Consider the following 27,859-nt stretch of genomic DNA (forward strand, 5'->3'; position numbering starts at 1 on the left):
TTAATTATAATATCAATAGGCTGTGGATAAGTAAAGCAGACACATGTTAGGGCTACATTTCATTTGTAACTGTTTTGTATATATCATAAATCTCTAATATTGGGCTATTGTCACACATGATGAATTATTGTAAGCATGTCAGCACATAGTGGAAGTCAAGTACATTCAAATACTACTCAGTCAGAATTGAATTTGGCATGATAGTCTCATAAAAGGGGACTCAATTGAGAGTTTCCACTTGCCTGCTCTAAACTTGTCACTTCTAGGTGCTAAAGAGCTTGTTGTGTTGGTTTAATTAGTCAACAAATCGGTCCTTACTTGATTGCGTGGTCGTATCACATATGTTAACACTTCACTGTTTGATGGAGATATTAACAAGTGACAAGAGTCTCTTGGTCTATGGACTTTAAAGAAGAGAAGCTCTTCTATATTATTTCATTTGGTCCTGCCAATATTTATTAGATCATGCAGGCTGCAGGCTGCCAGCAAGAGAAAGACAACACAAACATTTTTCAGGGTTATGCTCATCTGTATCCCAGAGAAGGGTCACTGAACAATCAATAGTAGAAGAATATAAGTAAGATGAGTGTTTTCTACCACAGCTTAGAAATTCATTATTTGATACAGTTTGCTGCAGACCTCCTTGGAGCTTTTTTCACTTAAAGATAATTTATGACAAGAACAGAGAGGTTCTTGAAAATGCTATAGCAACTGGAGCTGAATGATGCCACTCTGGCACTAGATGCATAGTCACCAGAGGCCAGTAAAAAGGAAGTTTGCATTTGTATGAAGAACTGTATTAGTTAAGCATTCATCAGTGTTGTATAAAATATTCATATTACTTGGTGGTGGAAGATTAAACAAAAAAACTTCAATAATTAAAATGGCTTATTCCCAGGAGTGGGGGGTAGGGAAAAAGTTGGTCCTCTGCAAGTTTGCAAAAGGGCTTGTCTATTCACTTTTTGTATAGCAGCAAACAAAAGAGAAGTGCATACTTTATAGGCTCCAATTGTTTGACCACCATTCTGTTATAGCTTTTATCTGTGCTTTACCAGTAATCTGGTCTCTGAGGCATGTGATGGAGTAAAGGGAAATATATCGCATATAGAAAATATCCTTAATAATTTTTGGCAAGTCCCTTGCAAGAAAAAGCCATTTAAAACATTTTGATAGGTGCCAGAAATGCTATCAGTCATAAATATTGACAGACTCGTCTTGGCAATATATGAAGAATTATAATGAGAGAGGATCTCTTTAAGCTTGCCATTATAATAGTGTTATAGCTAATTTTGGGGGGGTTTGTCGGGGGTTGTTTTTTTTGGGGGGGGGTGTTTTTTGTTTGGTTTGTTGTTGCTGTTGTTAGAAAACTAGCGGACAATTTCAGTAATTCCCCTAAGAGGAGAACAAATAATGATTCATATACGTAAAACCTCATTGCTTGCATCTTTGTCAAGATGTTACATACCACCTATTTCTTAATTTTCACTATTTCTTAATTTTCACTTAGTGGTCAAGCTGAATTTTTCCTTCATTTTGATGGATAGAGTGATCCTCAAAAGTCAGGGTCTGCTCAAGACAGCTGTCTTCAACCACCCTGAATTTTTTACTGTGATTTTAGGGTTTCATGTCATGTTACCAGTACAGAAAAATTCACAAAACCAAGTTAAAACAATTGTAATAAATTTGTTCATTAATAACCAATGACAGAACAACATTTTTTAAAACAAAGGCAGAGAAGTTTCTTGTCTGAATTTCTCTATGCACCATTTTGCACAAATGTTAGGTGTGTTTGAAAGCTTGAGCATATTTACATTATATATAATATTAATTTTGTAAAAACGAATAATTTGTTAATAACAAACATGCATAGATTTTGGAAATGCAAATGCTCATGTTGTAATCTTTTCAGCTGCACTGAGGCCCTTCACTAGTAGAGATCATTTATTCATACACCTATGTGTAGACACACACATTTTTGTGAAAACACTAAAATAATTTACTAATAAGCATATAAATGTAGCGGCTGCTCTAAACTGATTTTTATTTATGTGCACAGATTCTTGCCAAGTATTTTTATCTGTGGTTCTCAGATGTAATCTGTACTAGTTTGAATTGTTTTAATTAGTTTGAAAGTATTGTTCACTTCTTATTCAAGTATCTGGAGTTAATTGCCTTATATTGTTATAATTTTTATTGCAATAACAATGAAGATGCCAAGTGGGAATTTACAGCCTAGATATTCTGGAAACATCACAAATTTAGAACAAAACATGATTTTGCTTTTGTTTCAGCAATATTTACCCTTTGTTATAGTGTAGTATTTTTTATGGTGTATGGTCATATTGTGTATGCTTGGAATACGGATTATAAATTTCCAGACCTTTCAAAATATTCCTGCCCTGGACAACAGACCACACCTTTAAGAGATGTTCAAATAAGAATCTTTGCCCAGATTCCCAAAGTGTCTTAGAGAGTTTGCAGCTGTGCCAGTCCTTCAAATTCTTGGGGAGCTTCTGTGAATTAGCAAGTATCATTAATTTTTATTGATTGCGGTGAACAGGGGAAAATGGAAAATAAATAAAACTGGAGACTTCAAAATGTATTGAAGTCTTTCCAAGTGAGGGTTTCCAGTGTCTTGAATTGGTGACTATTCTGGATTTGTTATGAGTAAATTTACCTACATGTTTCTGGAAGTAACTCTGTCCCTGTGTACTAGTTCAAAATTTCCTTCATTGTTTGTTAATTGAAAATATTTTTTTATTATTATTCCTCTAACACCTTATCAATGGCTTCTCTTTCTCTGTCTTTTTTTTTTTTTAATCAGATCTGTTTAATTGATTACTCTGACTACAGGATATTATTTTGGTTGTGTGGCAGCACTACCCAAATTCCACTTCCTCTACACAGAGCTGAATGACCTTCCCAGCACCACCATCATGACCGCCAGCTGCCCTTCCTGAAGCTGAGAACAGAAGCTACTGAGGTAAGGCTAGGACATCAGTCCAGACAAGCAGAGCCCACCCCACAAGTAGTGAGGAGCTCTTGTTAGATCCCTCCAAAGCTGCCTCTTTTTCAGGTTGAACACGCCCCAGTCTCACAGCCTCTTCTTACAGAGCAACCCCTGTAATCCAAATCCTGACCATCTTAGTGGTACTTTGCTGAACTCCCTCCAGCTGATGATGACTTTTCTTGTTACTGGTGCTCCCAAAATTGGACAAAGAATAGAGATGTGGTGTCCTGGGGCTGAGGAGAATAACCACTCCTCTCTGATTACTGGCTGTGCTCCCATGACTACTGCCCTGGATTCTGTTCTGCAGGGACACACTTCAGGCTCATGTTCAGCTCACTGCCCACCAAGACCACCAGCTCCCCTGGGGAGCAGAGCTGCTCCCCAGCCTGGCAGCCTGCAGTACTGTTGCAAGAAACTATTCCAAGGGCAGGTCTTTGCATCTGTCTTCGTTTAATTTCACAAAGTTCCCATTGGCCTGTTCCTCCAGTCCATCTTGCGTTCTTTTGGGTGGCAGCCCTGCCCTTGAGTGCGTCAACTGGTCCCACCTGTTTGGTGTCAGCTCACACCTGCTGAAAGTGCACTTTGCCATCTGCTGCAGGTCATTGGTAAAGGTGGTTAAGAAGACAGGTCTGGTGACAGATTACCATAGTAGTCCATTTGTTAGCAGCCTCGAGATAGTGTGATTCATTAATCACTCCCTTCTGATCCTGATCATCCAACCAGTTATTTCCCTTCCATTTGTCCAACAATGTAGACCATAACATTGCACTTTGGACAGAAGAATATTTTGGAGATTGTCCAAAGCCTTGCTAAAGGCTAGGTAAATTACATTCACTGCACTCACCTCATCCACAGATCTACTCATTTCATCATAGAAAACAATTGGGAAAAGCATGATTCCATCTACTGATTTTCCAATCACCACCTTCTTCATACACACATAAATACATTCAAAGAGGACTCATTCTGTGATTGTCCTGGAGACTGAAAATAAGACCTGTGCTTTCCCAGATTGCCCCTTTGGCCTGTTTTGAAGATGGGTGTAGCATTTGCCCTTCTTTAGTTATCATGGACCTCCCTCTGATCTCCATGACCTTTCAAAGATGACAGAGTTGCCTTAATATGATACTGGCTATAATACAGATTCTAAAAAAAATAAGAGGGATCATGCCCTAAAAGCTTTGAAAAAAATATGAACTTTTTGCTATTCAAACCACAATTGCATTCTAGGAAATAATAAATTGTTTCAGTGTAGGGAATTAGTTCAACAGGACAATTTGAGTGATTGTCATCATCCTGTCAATAGCCTGGAAGAAGCCCTTTCAATAGCCTGGAAACAGCCTTTTATAAAGAGTGGAATTATATGGAAATCATTAAAGGGAGTCTCTGTTTGAATGCTCTTTATTCTGTCTCTCTGGATTCTTCTTTACATATGTTCATTGAAACACTGAAGTGAGTTTTTTCACTATTGAACCAGTGCTGTTATGAGAGGATGTATCCCATCCCCTTTTGACTCATACATTATCAATATAGCTATTAGGTATGCATTGACTGAAACATGTGCATCTCTATTAGGACCAGCTCTTTCTTGCATAGAGAGATGCCTCATCACAGCATACATATGTATATGCATAGTCATTCTTCAGATTAGCCACAGCCACATCTTTGTAAAATGCTTAATTACCAGAACACAAAACACAGATTACATTTCCTCCCCTAATCAACTTCAAAATACAGTCGATTCTACCTTGGGGCTGGAAGATCAATGTGATGACATCTTGAGATCTCTTCCAGCCCTATTACCCTTGTAATAAACAGGAAACAAATAAATCCAATTGCCATCTACCTGTGTTCGTATTTCCTGTATTGCCAAACATGAATGAGAAAAGCGATACTTAGATGTTGCTATCGAATTGTCTTTAACTATACAAAAGTTCACCCAAGATGATAAATGGATTGTTATTTGAAGAAAGTAGTGTCAGCAATGCAATAGTACTTAACCACCCTTAAGTCCTAAGAGAAGCTGTATATTTTGAAAGATAAAAAGATGACAGTGGTATCCCTCCAGCCATGTTCTTACAAAAACAAACAAAACAAATCAAAAAAAGAAACAAGAAAATCATTATTTTAGACACAAGCAGGAGATGCATTGTTTTTCAAGGGAAGCTGTAGTCTAATATCAAGTGTTTGAGTCTAACTGGACATTAATATTATATGCATATCATGAGTGCTACTAAGCTAAATATTAAATGCACAGTTTGCACAGTGTGGGGCTCAATTATCTTATAATCTCTGGAATTCCTGCAAAAGACCCTAAATGACTGACAGCTCAGGTGCCTCACTTTTAGGCAGGTATTATTTCTGTCTTTAGAAATAATGTATAGTTCACTGATGTTCTAAGATGAGATGCTGAGCAGTAAACCAAAATGGATTGAGGCACAAATATATATCCTGTTCTGATACGCCTGCTAAAGTGTTGGTTACCTCTGACATGGGAACTGCAGTAGTAAACCCTGCTATAGATGTAGCCCAGAGAGCTTGAAGCAACAATTCTAAAAATACTGTAGTTATTTCAGCTTGTCTGTTACAGCCCTTAATGACACAGATGTAATTGTAGAACAAAAAGTATTGATTTCTACTCAAGTTTTTAAAATGGGAATCATATATTATTAAAAGAATAAGAAACAGCAATAATAATCCTTAATGCTTGCATTGGGGTGCTTTCCATATATGGCTTGCTCATCACCTATACCCAGCATACACCTCAGTCCTTACATGTAAGGTACAGGGACTCAAAGTGTCATCTGCTCAGAGGTTTTTGAAAGGTCTGTATGTGATCCACTAGGTGTCAGGGCACTGCACGCAGGAGCAACCTCACAAGATGCGACACACAGTGGGGCTTCTCTGATCCACTCTTGGTTCATGTGGAGTTTCCCACTAGCTAAATCCTGGTCTGGCTGGTAAAAGAGCTCAGGAGGAGCCCTGCCAATAAGCAGGGCCCCTCACCCAGATGCCATGGCATGGAGACTTCAGTTCAAATTCAGATCAGTGCTAAAATCTTATAAATGCATGAAATCTGACAAATGTAAATACACAGGGAGCTCACCTGCAAGGGATCCCACAAAATGAAAAGGCACCATTATTGTATGTCAAGTTTATTTTGCAACAGCCACATAATGATTATATCTCAGTTACAAGTACTAAAATGTCCTTTGGCTAGTTTCAGATTCTGTTGGGTTTCAAATGCTGGAAAACCAGGAAGAAACAGTATACAGTTTAGGACATGTTTCAAGTTTCTGTACCTGCACAATAGAATGCTGGTACAGTTTTGAGTCACATAGACTCTAAGGGGATATAAGTGTGTGAACAATAGGTCCATTGCTTAGTGGCCACTTTTGCCAGAAAAGGATAGACATGCACATATGCCCAAGTTTTCCATCAAAGTGAGGGCATGAACGGCTGTCCTACTTTGTTTAATATGTTAAGGACAGAAGTTAATAGGTAATTTGTAATCAATTTCATGATCCTTATTAAGTTCAAGATGCCTCACAGCACTTGCTCTAGCAGTCAAAGGTAGCATTTCTAGCTAAGTGCTTCCAACTAATTTCAACCAATTGTTCAGTCACACTTAATAACATATTCCGACTATTGATGTATGTGTGGTAAAGTGTTAAAAATAATTCTTAGTGAACTCTAATTGTGGACAGAGCCACTGTGGGAGATTATTGTGAACTTCAATTTCAGGCCATTTGAGTTATAAAGTGATTTCAGATTTCTTACCCTCTTTAAAAGCTAAGCATCTGCTCAGTACTGGATAGCATATGTGAACTGTAAGATCTGTATTAAAACATCAGGAAAAAATCTTGATGACATGTTTTATTGATTTTAGGCTCCTTTCATGGCTCCTTAGTCTGTACTCCAGGAAAAAGACTAGCCTGCAGGAGGACCAGAAGGTTCAGGAACACGTGGATTCAGTGGTCCAAAGTCTTTCCGACAGGATCTCACTATCTCTGCCTTCTAGCAACCCTGAGCATTGCTTGAGTCTGTAATGCGGGATTAAATCCCAGCAGACAAAGCTCAGCAACTGTGTGTTTGTGTGAGACGTGAGGAATGGTGAGTCATCTCTGGATTTACAGTAAAGCATCAATATACATATACATGCAGATGCAAACAAGGTATATATGGTAAAATATGGAACTGTGGTCATTTATTATGCTTCTATGATCACTGCACTTACCTCTTACATTTCCATCTCCTGAGTAGCCCTTGATTGCCACAAAAGAGACAAACTTCCAGAAAAATATTCTCACCTCAAAATTAAAATATCATCTCACTAATCATTTCTGAAGTGAGGGAGAGTATTACACCACCAGAAAGGATGGCAAGACCCAGGAGAATAAAAGTCTAGCAGGCCTGGCAAGACTGAATATCAAACTTGAACATCTTTATCTAAATACTTACGGTCACTTTTAACAGTTCCATCTCCCTTTAACAGCAGCTGTTCTAAAAGTAATTAAATCAACTTGACACTATATATAGCCCTAAAAATGTTTAAAGGCTTTCTGAAATAATTTTGAGGGGTTTTTAGCTGCTGGAAATTAGAAATTACTTCAATTAATACGAAAATATACTCCACTGAGGCTATAAATATATCCATATATATTTAGGCTATATGTGTATAGGCTCTATATATATTTAGGCTATATATATTTAGGCTATGTATATTTATATATGCACACGTATATACACTGAAGAGTTTACAAGAATTTTTACAGAAGAATGTCACATCTTTAAAGGTCAGTAAACAATGTAAGGGGTTTGAATCATGGCCACTAAAAATAACCCTCTTGGCAAGGATTTCTTTTTTTCCCTTGTGTTTAAAAGCTTACAGACCAGAACTGTGGTAGATTTAATCCTGGACAGATTGCCATTGCAGTTTCTTAACCCCAGAGTACCTGACAGTGCAGTACCTTGTCCCAGTAACATTAAAAAGTAAAAAGCCCCAGCTAGATATGTAACTTGCTCTAGGTCCTGTAAACACCCCTGATACCAACCACTAAAGGTGTGTAGCATTCCTATTTGCTTTATTCACTGTAAGGGCTAGAAATATCTATACTTCAAGCATGGCAAAGCAGCTAGTCCTCTCTCCTGGAAGTGTCCTCCTGCCAGCTGACCCTATTCTAGGTACATCCCTTTCATCACAAGATTGCCATGCACTACAACAGAGGAAGAAATGAAAAAATTACATAATGAGATTTACAAGGGGGAAAAGAGCATACGTTAAAAGCCAAGATATTTTTTAACTATCTCTCAAGGCCCATATGGCTGTGCTGTTAATGTAACACTGAATAGAGCAGGAAACAACATATAAAAACATCACTTTAAACCTGTAGTTAGTGTATTAGGGGCCTGAACCAGTGCCAAGGGAAGACAATAAGGAGAGTTTCTATCAAATGCTGAATGCCCTCTGAGCCCACCAAAGGGATTAGGGACCATTTGACGAACCTGTGTCATCCTGTGCCGGACCATACTAATCTTACTGTGCCATTTAAATTGTAGTAAACATGGCAGCTGATGCAAACATATATAGGACTTGCTTTTTTTTTTTCAAATCCCAAAGGTCTTATTGAAGGAGATCTAAAACTTCCCCTCTTCTTGAGTATCTTAGTATCACAATTTCCTAGAACATTTAAAGGACTTCAGAATTTCTTCATGCAAAGTCTACATCAATTCCCTTACTTAGTTAATAAAACCAAACTCAGCCACATCAAATAGGATACTTGATTCTTCCATCTCAGAAAATATTTTATCCATTAATGAAAATTTGTCTTATATAAAGGAATTCAATCTTTTTTTTTTTGATTGGCATTAGACTCACAGACAGACAGAAATAAGCTGCCATTCTTCCATTTGATAGCCAGACGCTGCCAGTTGTTGCTAGGGCAGTCATGCTGTTAAATTAGGTCTAATGAACGAGTAATTGCTTTAGGTATAGTGAACCATTTCAAAGAAAACAAGGATTCTAATTGATTTGCAATTTGTTTGGCACATTGCATTGTCTGGGGCTATTGATTAGTCTTCTGGATTTCACACTGCATGTGTTTCCCTTTATTAAGCGAATAACAGGTTACTGATTACTTTCCTTCTGGGTTTAATGTAGCGGTTAATGTCTACTTTGTTCTTGTGTCATGTCACAGACAAGGAAGGAATAATATGCAAGTGGGTGGCCCTTTGCTAAGAAACTCTCCTGCTGCTTTGAGCTGTGTACTCCAAGACATGCTGAAAAGCAGATCAAGAGAAAGGGTTAGAATAGCAGGACTCACAAGTTATGGCCTGAGTCAGGCTAGACCCAGGCTAGAAACTTGGCTTTCCTTTGCTATCAAAGCACAACTCAGTATGAAGCAGTTGGTGGTAGATTTGTTCTTGTTTGATTATATGTCCCTATATAAGGAAACATACTATAGTTTTAAACGCCTTGGTTTATATACAGCAGCATCTTAAATAAGAAAGCTTACAACATGTTTATCTTTTTACTGCAAGAGATTTACCCCATAGCATACATATTCCAGAGATCATGCCATTACACATTTTAAACGTCTTGATTTGCAAAAAAAAATGAGTTAATTTAATTAACAGCTTTGTTCCTTTCTTAGGATGACTTCTTTTAAGATAGTTAATGTGTATTAAAGTGTAATTGATTTTAAATTTCTTAACATTCTTAGCAAAAAATTGTAATCCTTAGCACATATTTAACAGGTATGATGGTAAAATAAAACAGGCTTCATAGTTCTAAAACTGATTGTCACTCTGGAGATTATTTAACTTTGTATTTTGTGCCTCTGTGTTGGAAGCCAATACAAATGAAATTAAATATAGGCATTTAGATTACTTACAGGGTCTCAGGAATCATGATGTTGTGCCCTTACTATGTGTCTTCCTTTCTCTTCCTTTCTCAAAGGGATCAGCCATGTAACATTTATCTACCTGAAGATCTCTACATAAGCCTGGTCCAAAGCCTTTTGAAGGCAAGAGTAAACCTCTCACTGATTTTCAGAAGCTTTTGCTGGTGAACCTATCAGCTTTCCTGGTTCATTTCTTGAGAACCCATTCATCATTTCAACAAGAAACGTTAAGTTCCATTGCCAGGTGAGCCAGCATGCAGTGCTCTAAGAGCCTTAAAGCTCCAGGTAGCACTGGTGGCACCAAGTTAGCAATCTCAGAAATCTAGACTTTGCTCAATATGCTAGGATTTGAAATTTCTAATGCTGTAAAAGTATTTTTGCTGAGTTTTTGTAAAGATTATTAGCAGTAAATTGCCTGCACACTATGATTTTTTTTCCTAAAAAGGACTGTGATATATCTCTGAAATGCAACATTGGTGATGCTCAGATTAGTCCAAAAATAAATTTAAACCTTGGTAGCTCATGACTTTCGTGATCTAGAAGTTGCTGATTTCAAAGTATTTGCAGTGATACAAATATAGAGCAGCTGTGACTTATCTTGCGTTCATCCTGAATTTCAGGTCATCCTAAAGGTCTTAACTAAATCAGCTCTCCACTCTCAAATCCCTGTCAGGCCAAAATTCATGAAGCCCTTGATCTTATAGTAAGAAACAGAAGAAATAGTCTCAATAATGGAAAGAAAAATAACAACAGTCACAAAAATATTTTGGTATTATGTTTGTCAACCAGTTGGCACGCACCAGATATAGAATATAGTCCTCTAAAAATGTCATTGCTGTTTGGGATGGCCTATGCAATTTGGTTTTGCTACCCTATTTACAAATGATGAACCATTGTATACTGAATGTATATACCAAATATCAGATGTATACCAAGATAATTCTTATAACTCAGCAGATCACAGTCTATTTCTTTCTGTATTATATGGTCTTATGACATCAGCATGCTGAAGCCATACAAACTATTTACTTAGGTATATATTAATTTGGTAATTAAATATATTTTATACCATATGGGTGACATAATGTAGCTGTAAATTAAGAGAAACCATAAAATTTTAATTCCCCTGTGTTTGTATTTTAAGTCTTATACATGGAGGGGGAAGTCTGGGATGAGAGCAAGATGATCCAACCATTCAACAGTTATGGTAGACCACAGGCTTAAAATGAGCAAAATGAGGAAATTGTAGAGATAGTGCAAGAGAGTTGAGACATTAATATCTCTCACTTCCTCAGCCTTTAAGTAAGATAAACCAAAAAAAAAAGAACATTTTCAAGCAGGAGTGCTCCCAGGGAAAGATATCAGTAGTTATTGACAACTAAGATTAGCATCCAAGCATACTTCAATTGCAACCTTTAAACTGGATTAGAGATTAAACTAAATGTGAGCAGTATAGAAGCAAGTATCCTAACATGATATAAATTGAACCTTCCTAAATGACATGCTACAGCCCATCATTTGGACCACTGTGTGATTGGATAAATTTAAGATGGCTTTAATGGGGATAATCTGAGCTAACCTCTTTCAATAAAATATACGCATAGATGTAGATTGCTGTGTTAAAGTGATTAATTTCCTCCAATTTCCTCCAATTCAGGGAAATCTATATGCTATGCATGTGTATTGTCACTATGCAAGCTTAAGCTTTTCATTTCCTTTCTCTTCTTTGTTCCTACCAAGATCGAGATATGACATTTAATTTTCAACAAAATGTTGTGGAATGTGACAATAAAGCAATGATCAGAAGTGATCCTACTTTTCACTTTTAGTTTCAGGGCTTGCTGTGGAACAAAGGCCATGGGATTCACCACAACTAACAAGTCCATCACTGAGTAAATTCAACAGCCAACATGTTGTCACTAAGGTTATTACGTAGTTGGTCAGTGCCTGTAAAATCTTTATTTCTGCTTAATGTGGGGGTACTTACAGGGGAAATTCTGTTTCCTAAACCTTCTAAATCTTCTTTTCTCGGGTTCAAATAGTCATTTTATGCCTAGGTCCACAAAGTTGCATACGCTGTGGGGTGGTCCAGTATTCTGGCTTCTTAGCATCCAGTAAAGAACCCAGCTGCCAAAGGCCACACCTCCCTTCTGACCATATGAGGGGCTGTACAAAAGACAGATGCACATGCCCAGATTTCACCCTGAAATGAGGTTTCCATGCACCCAGGGAAGGCATCAAGCCCAACAATAGAAGTAATACAAATGCCTCTGTGACAGTGTTCCACTTTTCTAAAAAGAGTTAAAAATGTGCTAGGATGGAGAAAAGGAATGTGAGATGTATAACTGAGCCTAGAACTTAGGTTAATAGCACAAGTTGAAGAAGCCCTGAATTCCCTCCTTCCAAAGGTGTTTCTGTAATTTATCCAACGGGTACAAATAATTGAAGAAATAAAAACCTCCCATATTCTACTTAGTTAAGTTCCCTAATCTGTAGAAGCACCTGTGAAAACGTACGAACAGTGGACATTTATCTACAGAAACAAAATTCAAAGGCCAGCACCTATTTGAAGCTTTTTATCTCTGACACACACCTCCTGGTGAACCAGACTGGGAAAAACTGTCCCAGGGTGAAAATAGCACTTGTGACACAGTCTCCTACTTCAGTATCAGAAGCAACAAAAGTGTGTGTGTACCAATGCTTCAGCTACACAACACGTGGCTCGGTATGTTAATGTAAGTCCTTCTTCATTTGTGGGTGAAGCTGAAATGTGAGTTGTTAACTCTGCATCGTCCCTAACTAGCAGAGTTAAAATCATACTCTCCTGTGTAATGGACTCTGCCTCAAAGAGAATGAAGGCAGGATATATCTATCTTGTGGGCCACAGCAAAGCTCAGCTTACCGCTACTGCTTATTATGGACAACAGATTTTTCTTTGCATGACATAAACAGCAATCTAGACAGGCACAGACTATTTCCAGCTAAAATTTGAGTCTCAATAGGCATTGAGTGCTTGTGGCTTTAGAAGCTTTGAGGATTGCCCCCTTTGATGCAGATACTTAAACTGCTCATGAGTGGCTAATTCTTTCTGTGGCTATAGAGTTTAGTTTCTCAGCTGATGTATAAGAAAATATTTTCATTGAAGTCCACAGAGATTATGGTCATCAAGAATATTACCTTAAATATCAGCTTGCTCCTCCGAAATGGAATGCATTTTCCATTCTCATTTTCATTAGTTGTTCTCTGGCACTGATTGTGATATTGCATGGAAGCCACAGAACTACTGAGCTGGGCAAGCCTGGTAGAGCCGAAACATGCCTGACATCCTTACTCTTGTAACTGATCCTTCTACTATTACTGCCTCAACTAAATGTTTGGGCTCCATAGGTTAATCTCACTCTCCTACCTTACTGTCTTTTTCGGGAAAATCAGACTGATCCCAAAGAATGTTTTCATTGTTTCTTTCTAACTCAAACTGTGTTGAGCTTGTTTATTAAAAAAACAAGGTCAAAACCTACAGTTGCTGAGTCAGTTTACTTCTAACAGGGCTTTGCTGGTTAGTATGCACAGGAGCAAATGGCATTTTAAAACATTTTAAAAACACTGGGGAGTCTTAGAGAACTGTTTAAAAAATGGTCTTGGTTTGGTGCCAGCTACAGATGCCATGCTGATTACAGAAGATTACATAAATTCCCCAAGCCTTATTATCCTCTCACACCTATAAAATTGGGAAGAATTCCACTGTAGTTACACAGGTGTAAGCCTGTGCTGCAGAAGAATTGGCCATTCTGATTCAGTGTTTTCAGTGGGTCCAGTTATCTCTACCTAATAAAAATACCCAAATCAAGAACATCAGGGTGTAATCTGTCTATGTAAAGGCTTCACTCTTCCCTGATTTCAACTGAGTTGCACAGATTTATGTGCCAGCTGAATTTTGACCTGAATATGTAGGGAAAAAATCCAACTCTTTGGCATCTTTGTTGTAGTGCATTACTGAGATTTTTATACAGCGTGTATTGCTGAACAACACAAGATGGGTACAGCAGGTCAAACCAGCATTTCAACTGGCTCTGGAAGCCTCTCTGTAATAATGGCTTACATAGAACAAGGTGTAAGATCTTCAAGGAAAAAGCTATATGTGTGCAGAAGAAGCTTTCCCTGTTATAGAGTTACATACCCTGCCAGTTTCAGAGAATTTTTGTGCCTGAGGCCATGTGAGTAAATCATGGAAACTGCTGGGGACCTACCAGCTACGAATCCATTCATTTCTTCTTTCAGCCTGTTTAGCCATTTGCTCCATGCCATCCTGTAGCAATGAGTTCTACAGCTTAATTATGCACCACAAGAAAAAGTCATTGCTTTTGAGCCTTTTAAACTCAGTGATTTTATTGGATACCCCTCAAATCTTTTTTAAGAAGATGTACTTAGTTTTCTTCATTCACTTTCTCCACATCACCTAGAAAAGTATAAGCCTCTACTAAATCACAGCCAATCCTCTTTTCCACACTGATCAGCCTGTTTAGTTTTTCCCAATACAAATGCCATTCCACACCATTGCTCGTCCTTATTGAATTTATTTTCTATCTACTGCTATTCTGTTTCGAGATGGCTTGCAAGACCAACATACAGTATTCAAGATGAGGGCATACATTAATTTCTGCATGATAGTTCTTACTCTTTTCTAGGCTTTGGGGTTTATTTGGTTGTTTTTTTAATTTTCATTTCTACAATATAGACCATACACTAGTGATAATTCTGAAGGATTCTTAGTAGGATTGTGAAGGACTTTGTAAATCAAACAGCTCCAGGGATAACACCACCACGTGTTCACATGAAAAGCTGTGAAAGGCCGGTATATTCCATGATTCTTTATGCATTATTTAGCTAACACTAGTAACAAAGAGCACTAGAACTTTGTGATCTGCCAAGTTTCCACACACTGCCAACAAGAGCTCCACAGACACCCAGTGGCCATGAACCAATTACTAGGAACCCAACTGCAAAGAATAATTCATAGTAATTTTTCCAAAAAGTTGGGATGACACTATGTTCTACCAGTGTAAAAAAGCCTTAATACCTCCGCTGTGGTCCCAAGCTCTCAACTCAGATGAGAAGTTCTTACTCTACAAAAGAATTGTATATTTCTTGAACAATATAAAGTTGAGAATAAAAACAAATTTGTTCCTTAGAAATTGCCTAGTGAAGCAGTTGTTTCATACTGCCTGTTGAACATTTGGGTAGACTGATTCAAATGTTAAAGCTGTGTTCAAACCAGAAAAAATAAAAATAATAAGCTGTCAGAATAATTACTAAGAACATACAAGGATTATACAAAGTAAACTGCAGCCTGCAAAAAGAGAATTGCATGTTAGCTAATTGTTAATTTTAGCAATTGCAACGGCTAATTACTGTGGCACACATTGACTATTAGCATGATGCCCCAGCACCTGCTTTCTCCAATGAACAGATTTCTTCATTGCTCGTGCAGGAGCAAAATGTGTAATTATTGGCCATCATTGGGGCGATTTTTCAGTGATTCTTTTGTGTGATGTGAATGACGCATAATGACATATTTTATTAGAGGGCAAATAGCTGTTTGTTAATGGAAATGATTCGAAATCCAAGAAACTAGGAGCTAGGAGCATGTTTTCAGTATCAGCATGAATTCAAATGTATTTTCTTTTAACTCTTTATAAAAGAAGCATAGAAATCAAATCTAAACTTAGTATAATATATTTAATGATATGTGCAAACACAGCATTGATTAATTGCCTCAAATGTTTTCAATGCTACACCATTTCATTTGTTACAGCAGTCTGCTAAATTTATGCATTTCTTATTTAAACTCTTCTTTCCTGGGCATATAGTGTTAGCAAGATTATGTGGCTTGTTCCTCATTTACTGGGAAAAAAAATCATCTTTGTAACTTAAGCAACAATTATGGGCTTTATGAAGCACATTTTCATTGCACACATTGTAGAACACAGTGCACTGGCATTATTATTCCTGAAAGTACATGCTTGAATGTATCTATCAAGACCCAAATGTCAGCTTCTGAATAGATTATGCATAGTTATCCAAAACAGAATATAGATACATAAAATCTCAGCAACAGAATACTCAATTTCTGAGAAAAGATTTTTATTAGATAATCTGCTCAATACTTTTGAAGAACAATGCAAATGAAAAAAATCACATATGAACCTTAGCCTACAGTGGTGCTTTTAAAATAGAAAACTGTCATTTTTGAAGGACAAGATATGGCTACAATAAGAAAGCTGGCCTTTTCATTTTGCTTTTATTTGAACAGTGTTCAAAGTTGGAAAACAAGGGTTACTAGGGGACATAGTTTACTGAATTCCACTTACATAAATCTAGAGTAACTTGATGGAAAACAATGAGGTGACTTTGGATATCCACAGAAAGTAGAAGCCTTGTGAACCTCTGTGAAATTGTTAACAATAAGTAAGAAACCTAAGCCTCTTCTAGACTCTTCAAATAATGAAGCCAAAAATTTAACGCTACCTTAGAAGTATAGTAATAAGGCATTCTTGGCATGACTCTGATTTCATTCCATTTTGACAAGGGTCCAGTTGCTGAACTTTGATTAAATTTGACCCAATTTACAAACAAATGAGTTAGATGAAGTTCAGACCTAACAGATGCATATGAAATGACTGATTGAAGCAACCTTGGTTTTAAATTATTCAAATAAATAAATAAATAAAACATGCGCATAGCAGGTGTAATAGGAAGATATAGTAAAGGATCATATATTTACATTTCTTCTACAATTGCATAAGATACATTTATGGCATTTTAAAACTGCAGCTTCAAAGGCCACCATAAGAAAAACTAAGCCAGTTCTACATATCCTGAAAATCTGGCTCATCCCATATACTGAGTCTGAGTTATTTACAAACTTGAGGAAGAAACTATGAATGGGCACTTCCTCTTCTCACCCAGGGCCTATAGCTTCTCTGCTGTTGCAAGACGTAGATAAGTTTGGTATTCAGGTTCACTGTTTGACCCATTAAACTGGTATTGAGGTATAATTTGTGTGTTTTCCCAGTACGGTTGCACATAGAATGGGGTTCATTTCCACAAGTTTGAATAAATTTATCCAGTTCAGTGAACCTGTTGTTAAGCTTAGCAAAACTCAGTAGGTGGCTTTAAAGTCCTGTAATTAGCCCATTACATAAAATCTGTACTTTAGATTTTTGCACATTGGTTAATAAGTATAACGTGCTTCGTATATATAAATAACATTACATTAAATGATGCGATATAAAGGAATTAAAGGCCAAAGTAGTTAAATAAAATACTTGAAGGAGATCTCAAATTAGCATGTTTAATTCCAACTCATTGAACAGGAAAAGGCTTTAGCCTTACTGTACCAGTTCCATACAATGTGCAGAATAGAAGATATTTAGTCTCCATTTTACATAAGGTTGCTGTCATCCCTGACCTCTGTGTGACTTTGGAAAAATGTTCTAATTAGCGTGTTTCTTTTAAAATCTAATCATTACAATGTCTAAATATAGTCATAAATTACCAAGACAGCACTTGCCTCAACAATTTTTCATAGTTTGTACATAGCTAATTAATTCTTGATCCTTAATTTTTTGCTTTCCAAATGAAATATGTGAGGAAAATGAAGTCTACAGCTAATTAACCCATGCAATGCTTACTGTTTCATACAAAAAAACCCTACTTTAAAGTTCAAGCTTTTTAGTAACTCTAAAAGTAAAACACATCTTTGAATTCATTGCAATAGGTCAAAGTTCCACTTTAATCTGATAGATTATTGTTATTTTTAAACGTTGGAAAAAATATGTAGCCAAAATCACAGACTTCAGTTTTTCTTCAAATCTATTGATAAATTCCATTATATGAATTAATATGTCATAAGATAATGCTACATATATAACCATTATCTTTAAAAAAATATTTTCTATTTATACATAATGAATGCTATGTAAGATGCAGACCTCTTCAGAGAGTCAATTATCAGTGCATGCAATATGAATACATACATCTATTTATCTATCTATCTCTCTATATATATACACACACTTACACACACACGTATACATGGGAAACAAAATAGTATTTTGGAGTTACATAAAATACTCAGAGTTAATAATGCAGCCAAATAAAACTTGCTAAGATTTGATCTCATTAAAAACTCAATAGTCCTGGATATTTTGCCCAGATTCATAAATACACAAATTCTAGTGGGTGAACCTGTCCGTATTTATCTGTTTGTACTGAATTCATAGTAAATCAGTGGTTTCACTTGATCTTAGCCTGAAGCCAGATCTCATTCAAAACCCATATCTCATTCATTTTTAATTTTAGGATTCATCAGCAAATTCACAGAAAAAGCCTGGATAAACATCTTTATGATGTTCCACAAAAAGAAAACAGCAGATTGAAAGTGACAAATTTAACACATCTTATTATGTTTATTGTGATACGGCAAATAAAACTATCCCAATTTCCAATCATGTTCTGTTTATCTTGTGTCATTTTATGCCATCATCCTTTAAGTGCCTTTGACTTTTTTCCCCATTTCATTTATTGCAACTGCCCCCTATATGGCTCTCTATAGTTTTGCTAATTTTTTCATTTTACTGACAATCTTAATTTAAAACAAGTGTGATTGCTTTTTTATATAGATCTCTACATTATCTCCTTTTTTCTCATACACATTGACATCTGGAGGATTTTTGTCCTTTGGTCAGGTATTTCCAGCCTAGGAGCTAATTCATACAAGGAACTCAGTCATACAAGTACATTTCCTGCTGGTTTCATACGGAGCTGACACCATAAGAGTGGAGAAAAAATTGACCTCTGGTATAAGCAATTATATTTCTTACGGAAATAATCTGGATTATGTTTGTCAGCAACAGGATTGTTGAAGAAAATATCACATACAGTGTGAATACATCAGACAGTAAGACTAAGCGGTACAATGACTGACTTGCATTGATTGAGTATTCTGTAATTTGCACAAAAAGTAATCAATCCAACAGTTCAATGGTTGAAAAAAAAAAAAACAGAAACTGAAGGAAGGAAAATTATCAGTAGAAGACACAAGACAAGCCAGGTGGATCTTCCTTAACTTTTTTCATCATGATGCATATTTCCATCTGTAGTGATTTCAACCCACCATCCTGTCTTGTAAAACACATGTCCTTTGGTTACCTCTGAAGGTCAGGTTAATCCTTTGATACACTACTTTCCTACACCTGTTAATACAGTTCTTTTTCTGACAAATTTGAATCGAAACTGTTAAGTACACCATCAATTATACTTCTTTACACTATGGATCTGCCTAAGTGAAAGTTAGGAGGTCACAGCATATGTGTTATTTCTGTGAATGGAATACTTGATTCAGTCTCTTAATTGACCATGTGCATGAAGTTGACTTGGGGGGAAAAGTTACACATGAGAGTGAATCTGCAAGAACACTGAAGTGAGGCATTTATGGACAGCAACTGCAAAGCTGCCTCTTTGCCTCTCTAAATTTAAAATTCCTTATTAACATCTAATAGCAAGTTAATGAACCAAAGAACACCATCTTGCCTACCAGCCATAACTTTCTGTTTTACAAGAACCAGGAGCCTCTAATGAATAAAGCACACTGAATCAAATGATTTTTCTACAAGTAAAAAAATTATTAGATGGAAGGTGAGGAAAACTATTTCTGTTTGCTAAGTCATTTTGTAAGCATGCATATCATATTATCAGGCAATTACTGATCACATTCATTCTTGCACATCTTTGGTAAAGAAACTGAACTGAATTTACAAGACAGGTAGATACGTCTTATCATAGCTGAAGAGGGCTTTTTGTCCCAGTAAATAAATTGATCTCAACAGAAGACTTAGTTCCTTCCTTCTAGAAATGGGTAAAAGTATACAAATGGATGACTAGTTGCCTAAAATAAGACTCCTGTATACATGGTAATAAAATAAAGTTTTTCTGAAGTGGTGAGAAATGTGTGTTTACTCTAAAAATCAGGTTTATACAGTGAATTAGGTACCTGTCTTTTGGTTGTATACATGTTGCTGAATACTATATCAGGCTATTGCTTGCCCCTGCATCAGTTCTAAGATTCCTGTACCTCTGAAGCTTATCAGTGGTACTTATGAAGCAGCAAAGATACAACATTTTTCTTTTGGTTGCTTTTGTATCAAGAAATTATTAGTGACATCATACATAGAAACATCTACCAAGTTTAAGGGCTTTAGCTGGCCATCATTTAGATTATTTGGGGTTAATCAAGTATTTAAATAAGAGAATTAACTATTGAAGCACAGAAATGTATAAGTAATATTGTCATAAAGGTAGCTAAAGTACAACAAACTGAGGTAGAAGAAACTGTTTCCTTCACTTACGCTTTTTTGGACTAACAGTACTACTGATGGCTGTCAGGGCTTGCTGTAGCTAAGTCCTAAGCTTTCCTGGAGACATATACTGATTTGAAAACATGTGCTTTTAACAAACTTTGATTACTTTTCCTTATAAACTGCATTAAAGATTAAGATGCACAACAGAGCAAAGATGCTGAAGAAGCGACGTGTTCTCTGTTGCTCCAGAGTTTGGTTTCCCAAAGCTGACAGAAAGAAAAGTGCATTACAAACTCCCTCTTCATACTGGAGCTTTTACAGTGTGTACTGAAAACAGGTTACCTGTGAACATTTTGTAGAAATATCACAAAAAACATATATTTTTCCTTGCAACCATTATGAAGGCACTAATCACGAATGGATGATGAAAAATTAGTCTACCTTTTTAATTAAATGTAACAGAATACCATGAGTGCTTTAGTATAACCAGTCATCATCACACTCCCCAGCAGCTGGCAAAGGCAAAAGTAAAATACACAAGATACGCATTTATGTGATATGTGTGATAATTATAGTCTGATCCTCTAATTTGTATTTTGAATTGTAGAAAGTTTTGGCATGCTGGTGAGTTTCAGATAATTTACCGAGTCTGCTCCCTTCTCTATCTTCTGTTAAAGCCAGCTTTCTTTATACTGTGCATCTAATTATGTATACCTCAAAAAGTTGGGTGGCATATAGCTCATGTAGCAATTAATTCACTTGATTTCACCTAATATCTTGAGACAGCTGGAAGCTAGAAGCTAGTCCCATGGATTCCATTGGGACAGACAGAATTATTATTTTCCAGTAATACAAATCTCTGGGAGACAAACAGTTTACAGAGTAACTGGCTTCAGAGAATATAGCTCAGCAGAGAACCTAGACAAAGATGTTTTACTAGATGTTCACATAAGATGTAATGTAAGAACTGCAAATTTAGAGGAGAAGAAACAGTGACCACTTTCCAACTCAAATGAGGACACATTAGTCCTAAAAGAGTATAAAGTCTGAGTTAAATGGGATGCTTCTGTAGAAGGTAAGTTTCTTTCAAAAGTACAAAGATAAATCTGAGTTTTCACAGAAAATACCACAGTAGGCAGGGAGCACGTCAGGCTGACAAAAAAACATGGTAAATATGACACTGAAGTGTCATACATTATTACCATCACTGATGTGGAACCCATGCTTCTACCAGCACATAAACTCATGGCACCTGTTTCTAATATAATTCAGTAAGTTAAGAGAAAAATAATCTGTATATAGCATTGATAGTGATGCTTTTAATTTACCAAATACTCATTCTAGAACCTGATGAAGATCTAAAGCTACAGTTTTGCTCACCAGTAATTTCTGCACGTGTTCTCATTATGTGGGCTGGTTGGTCATCTTCTGCCAAAAAGATCCATTAAAAAACAGAGGTTGGTAGACAGGAAAAAAGAAAGGTTACTAAAAACAATATGACCCCTTAACACAGAATATGATGTAACTGTGTTTCTTGTGGTCACTAGCAAATTTTACGGTAATTGCTTATAAAGGTATATGAAATACAAACTGACTGCATTTAGCTCAGGATTGCAACCCAAAATCTCTGCAGACAAGACACTTTAATGAAGTGGAAGGAGTTTTGAAGCACACAGGCCTAAACAAGATACCAGGATTGCATTATTAATTTAAACCTATTCATGCATATAATCAAAACAAAACTAATAACAAAAAAAAAAAAAAAACAAACCAAAACCAAAAGAAAAACTCCAAACACTATCAAAGCATAAAAATTATAGAAAATATTTGGAAAGTTCTGTGAAAGAATCCATATTTTCTGGGGACATTCAGTTTTATGGACTGGGTAGGAGACCAGTGCTTGTCTTCAGACTATGTTATTCCACTACCCAAGAAGTCACACTTTCAGAGGTAATTCTGCTAAGGTGCAACTTAGAGTAGGGAGACTAGGTTGTTAGGAGTGCGTAAGAGTGAAGGGAGAGAACTCACACAGCGGAGGAAAGGTTTAGATCAAGTAAGCTGAAGTTCTATATTCTAACTTAATTACCCAAGCTTTTTTCGTCATCAAATGTTTAGAGAGTTATACTGGACATTCCATTACCTGGGTATAAACTTCCAGCACTACTCTAGTGAAATGCACAATGAAGCTTATTGATTTTTCCAAAACAAACTGTTCCTAATAGGTTCTAGCTGTCAGAACTTCTCATGCTTTCTCTGAAAGTGTTTTAATTTCATATTCACAAAACTTCTCCTACTTTAGCAAGTGAAGCACAAAAATTTCAACCCACTTGAAACTCAATGCAGGAATCTGGAAGGCCCAAGAGAAAGAATTTTGCATCTCCTTTTTTCAGAGCACAAAACCTTTAAAATGTGTAAATAAAGCACCAATTAGGTTTACCATTCCAGAGGATAATGAGAAGTGCCCATCAAATATGCTACATTCTTAAAATGTTTTGATTTAGCAGGCTAAATTCAAAACACCATAGTAGCTTCCAGAGTAAAACCTGATTGCACTTACATGTCACATTCATAAAAAAGCAACCAAAGAAAAAAGGGGGGAGGGTGAGGAGGGAAGGAACAGCACCCCCACTCTTCCCCCCCCCCCCCCCCCAACACACACACACGAACCATAAAGCCCTAATTGGAAAGCTTCCATCATCTGAGTACTTGCTTCCTGGCATACATGAAATGATCAGTGGGGAAAGCAGGGTCAATCGAGACAGACTGAGAGTGAAATTAAAATAATAAAATGTCTAAACATTTAACTGCAAATAGGAAATCTTTATACCCACCCACACCCTATTCTGTAGCATAAAACTAAGGCAACAATTATTCATATACCTCCAAGTAATTTGCAGGCTCCATACAAAAATCTCATTTAAAATAAGAAATTGCTATTTCTGCACATTTATTCTCCCCAAATGCTGGCTAATTGCTGCAATGGCCATTATAAAGAATAATTTTCGCTTAGTGGAAAAAAAAAAAAAAAAAAGGAATGAAGAGAACATTTTCTGGTTTTGTTCCTCTGCGGAGGCTCTATTCAGCGAATCCTGAATGCACAGCGTTTCACTGCTACATTTATTATGCTGAGAGGTCAAGTATTACACAGCATCTTGTATTACGCTTTGCATGCTAAGTATTTCACTTCACAAATTGACCCTTCGGTGTACTTACTACATAATGCTCTAAAAACCCAGCTAAAACGCAGGACAATTAGCAATACTTTGGCTCCCGCTTAACAATGGGGACACCAATGTAGGTGATTGCATTTACAGTGTTGCTTTCTTCACAAAACATTTTTGACACATTAAAGGTACTTTGAAATTGTGCAGTACCAGTCGCCTCTCTCGTGAATGGCTTTTCCAGCATGTACCGAGAGAAACAGTTACTGTAGTTTAGGGCTTAATTGAAAAGAATTCAGGCACGGCCCTATGAAGCACCAATTAGAGGGATATTATATCATAAAAAGCTGTAATATCCATTTTCAGGCTTGTTCACCTGCCAATACAAAGTAGGGCACGGCTTAAAAAGGGACGGGGCTGCAGCTCCGCAGAGCGGGATGGATGTTTGGGGAGGAGGACGACGAGACGGAGAAGGGCCAAGGCTGCGGCGGCAGCCTGCAGGAGCAGCGCCAGGTGCGCCCTCCGCGGGGGCGGAAAGCCCTGGTCTCAGCCCCTCAGTTCCTCGGTCTCCAGCCCCGGGCGCGAGCGGGAAGTAGAGGAGGCCGGGCCGGGCCAAGGGCGTCAGATCCGCCCGGAATAGACCCGCGCCGGCGGGCAGGGGAGCAGCGCGCCGCCGGAGAAACCCTCGGAACACAGTGAATGAAAGCACCAGAACTTGACAGGGTTTTTTTTTTCCTAACTATTATTATTTATAGCTGTAATAATGGAAACAAACAGAACCTTCCATTAGCGCCGGCGGCTCGGCGCGTTCCCGCGCCTCCCCCTTCCAGCCCCCCGCCTGGCACTCCCGAGAGTGGCTGGGTTCATTGTGAGCGGAAAGCAAACAAACATAAACTTATCGCCCGAAAATTTTGGATTTCTCGTGTCGAGATGCTAATAAAGCGAAATTAGCGGATCAGCCCCGCCAAGTGTCTCTTCACCGCCTTTAAAGTATCTTTCGAGTGCCTCGGGGAAGCCGAGGCGGGCCCGCGCCCCGCCGGCACCCGCCGCCGCCCCGCCAGGCGCCCCGCGCCCTCTCGGCGCCGCCGCCCCCCGGTTAAAACGCCGATCGGCCCGAGTAGCCTGAGCCGCAGTGTCCGCGCTCGTGGAGAATATGGATTTCTTTTCTTTATTTTTAACTGGGAGGAAACGGAAAGCGCAGAAGGGGAGCGCGGGAAGCGCGGTTCCCCCTCCGAGCTACTACTGCGCTCTCCCACCGACACCGCCGTCGGGTCTCCCCCCCGTGACCTCAGAGCGCTCCTCCTCAGGGACCGCATTACCGCCTCTGGCGCGGCCGGCCGCCAGACGTGTGCCCAACAGGCGCCAGACTGCTGGCTTAGGGAGGGCAGCACCCAACGGGCACCATCTCACTGCCCCGCACGGGTGTCATTCCCTTGTTTCAGGCAGCTCAGGGCTTCCCGGCTGGCATTGCCGGCTTCAGGCAGAGCACCATCTCACAGCAGCCACCAGTATACTCTCTTGGCCAAGGGCAGCTGCTTTTGGGGCACCACGGCCCAGCCTCGGGCAAGTCAGGAACACTGGGGTGACAACCACACGGTTCATCTTTGAGGTGATTAAGCAACAAGAGCCCCAGGAGAGTGTCCTGCCCAGGAGAGTCCCCTCACAGCATTTCCTTATCACCTACCTAATGGTGATGCTCTTTGCAGTCATGGTGGGCACTTTGTGGGGCCTTGTACTGCTGGAGGAGATGAAAGACAGTTCTAGGCAAGTCCCCAGAACACGTGTACTTTTCTTCTGATCTGCTGGGAGGATGTGGGCTGTCATATGAGCTTCTCTTCATTCAACCCTGTGCCACTCCTCTGCACCTGCAGGTGCCAGGAGGGCATCCCTGGGGCCAGTCACACACTGGGCCTGCGTTTGGCCTGCGCAGAAGGAATATTGTTGCTGTAGCCACATGATTTCCTAACCAGACCATTTCTAAGGTTTACCAGAGTATGTCTAATGTGCAAATCTTTTTGTGTTTGATGAAATTTAAAAATAGGGGAGAAATAAAACTCGGGTGTAACAGGATTAAACTCCCTTTATGCACCAGTGAGCATGGTTTTGGCTGAAGCATGCAGCATGTCTCCTGCCTGCTCTCCAGCCCATTGTCACAACCGCCTGTTCATGGCTCCTTCACAGCCAGAGATGAAAGGGTGAGGTTCAGTGTCAACACTACAGATGGAGAGAAGATTTTCACTGTGGTTTCCTGAAAACATGGTTAATGGGTACCCCAGGCTGTGTCTCTGTGAAAATACACACCCTCAAGAGGAACAACAAAGACTACTGTAAAGGAAGACAGCAGAGTTACAACACATCTGATTCCTCTTCTATCGGCTTTTCTCAATCCACATAGTCTCTTTCTCTTTTTCCTCACAGTGCTGGCATCAGGTCTTTAGCATGGTCCTGGCAACACAAGTAGTGATAGAATCATGGTGTGAGGGAGGAGGACTAGCAACAGCAGGAAACTAAAGCTAAATGATGTGGAGGAAGGAGACTGCTGGGGGCAGGGAGCTGTTGGAAGAATGCAGTCTGGGGAGCACTATCCCCCCCCACTATTCCAGCTCCTGTTACATGCGCTTCATGTGCTTAAGAGACGTCCTGTAAATGATAAAGCAGATTTTTTCCTCTGAAGTGAACTGATAAAATAACACATTTCAATGGAATATGGTTCCATCAGAGCTCCTCTGTCTTGCTCTTGAGACAGTCTTCATGCATAAAGCACTGTTGTTTGTGAAGAGGAAGAGCTTTGAGGGCTGATAGCAGCTGTAAACTCTAGAGTGGCCCTGCTTTAGCAAGTGCAAAGTCACATGTTTTCCTCTACTAAGGGCTTTTCGGAACTGCACATAACAGTGAGTCATGCTTTTTTGCCAGACTTAAATTTGTGACAGCTCACTTCAGGTCAGGCAACTGAATACTTCCACATGAATGGCTTGGGATGCAACTTTGGCTATGCCAGTGGCATCTGGCAGCAAACCTTTCAGCACATGCACGTAGCTCTACCTGGTTTAGCCCTAAATTAAATCTTTTGAAGAAGCTATAAGTAAATATAAGGAACCAAACCTACAAGGCTGCCTGGCTGAGTGTGTTTTGTCTGTGGGCAAATGATATTAGGTGATGATGCTGGGGAAGAGTGTGTGATGATGGTTTTCATACTTTGCTGAATTAGAAATGAATCAGAAATTAGGGATATTCACCATGGCCACTGTCTGCAGCTTGTTTAGCTCATTGTTCTCAGTCTACTGTTAGGTAGACTGTTGCAAGTACGCAGCAGTTACGTGTTTTAGCAGCCAAAGCAGCTGAAACCTGCTCTGCTGCACGTGCAGGAGCAGCCAAATGTGCAGCAATCTGAGCTTTAAGTTTGAGGGGTTTGTATACGATACAAAATCTGAGCTTTAAGTTTGAGGGGTTTGTATATAATACAAAACAGGCACTCGCAGGGACCTGCTGCAAGACTCCTGTTAGGAGACCTATGTAACATGGAGTAACACAGTGCGATTATAAAATGCGACGTAACTGGCATTAACCAAAATGTATACTTTCCATTTGCCTTCTAGCGAAAAACATTTTGCTGTAGATTACTTGATGCAATCACATAGCTGATGAGATGTGGCTGGTCCTGATGGAAAATAAATGTTTGATACTACATCGGTATACCTATATCACTCTGGTATGATATATATCTCGTTGCAGCTGTCTGTACTTTTGGATCCCTGGTTGAAAAGCAACAGTTAACATTTATTCCTAAGAAAGAGAATTACTTAAATATTGATAAAAATTGGTTTGCACCATGACAAGCTAACTACATCAGTTGGCAATAGCCACAACATGGTGTTGAATGGATAAATGCCTTAGCAACATGCACTTGACAAAATGATGCACATGCTGATGAATCCATTGAAAATTACAGGCTAGTTGTACTGTAGAGCTTGAGGAAACCCTGTTGAAATATTTTTGAGATGCTATTTTTATGTGTGCCATGTTGGAATCAAGTTTTAATGGCCATGCAAGGTAGATGTGTGCTGAATGTTATGTAGACTTAACCTCCCTTAGCCATTATGTTAATCCCAAGGCAAACAAACTAAATACACAAAAAGAGGAGGACAAAACTATCCAATAATGAAATCTGAAGAAGGAACAAGCTTGCAACAATCAGCAAAACTGAAGAAAAAGAGAATTAAGAATCATTGTGCAACCAATCAAACTTCTATATTATGTCTATATTGTTGGTTGCTAAGTTTGCAATTTTTATTTATAAAGTATTTCAATTACTTATAAAGACTTACACAGCTAATCAGTTAGAACTGACATAAATTTTGGCTAAATACCTATAATTATAGTTGTTTCATACCTGAGCCCCTGTTACTGATGTTGTGTAACAAGCAGTCC

This window comes from Pezoporus flaviventris, unplaced genomic scaffold, assembly GCF_033815535.1.
Source record: "Pezoporus flaviventris isolate CSIRO_AGI_PZ_B2104156 unplaced genomic scaffold, CSIRO_AGI_Pfla_v1 ptg000036l, whole genome shotgun sequence".
Classification (NCBI taxonomy): Eukaryota; Metazoa; Chordata; class Aves; order Psittaciformes; family Psittacidae; genus Pezoporus; species Pezoporus flaviventris.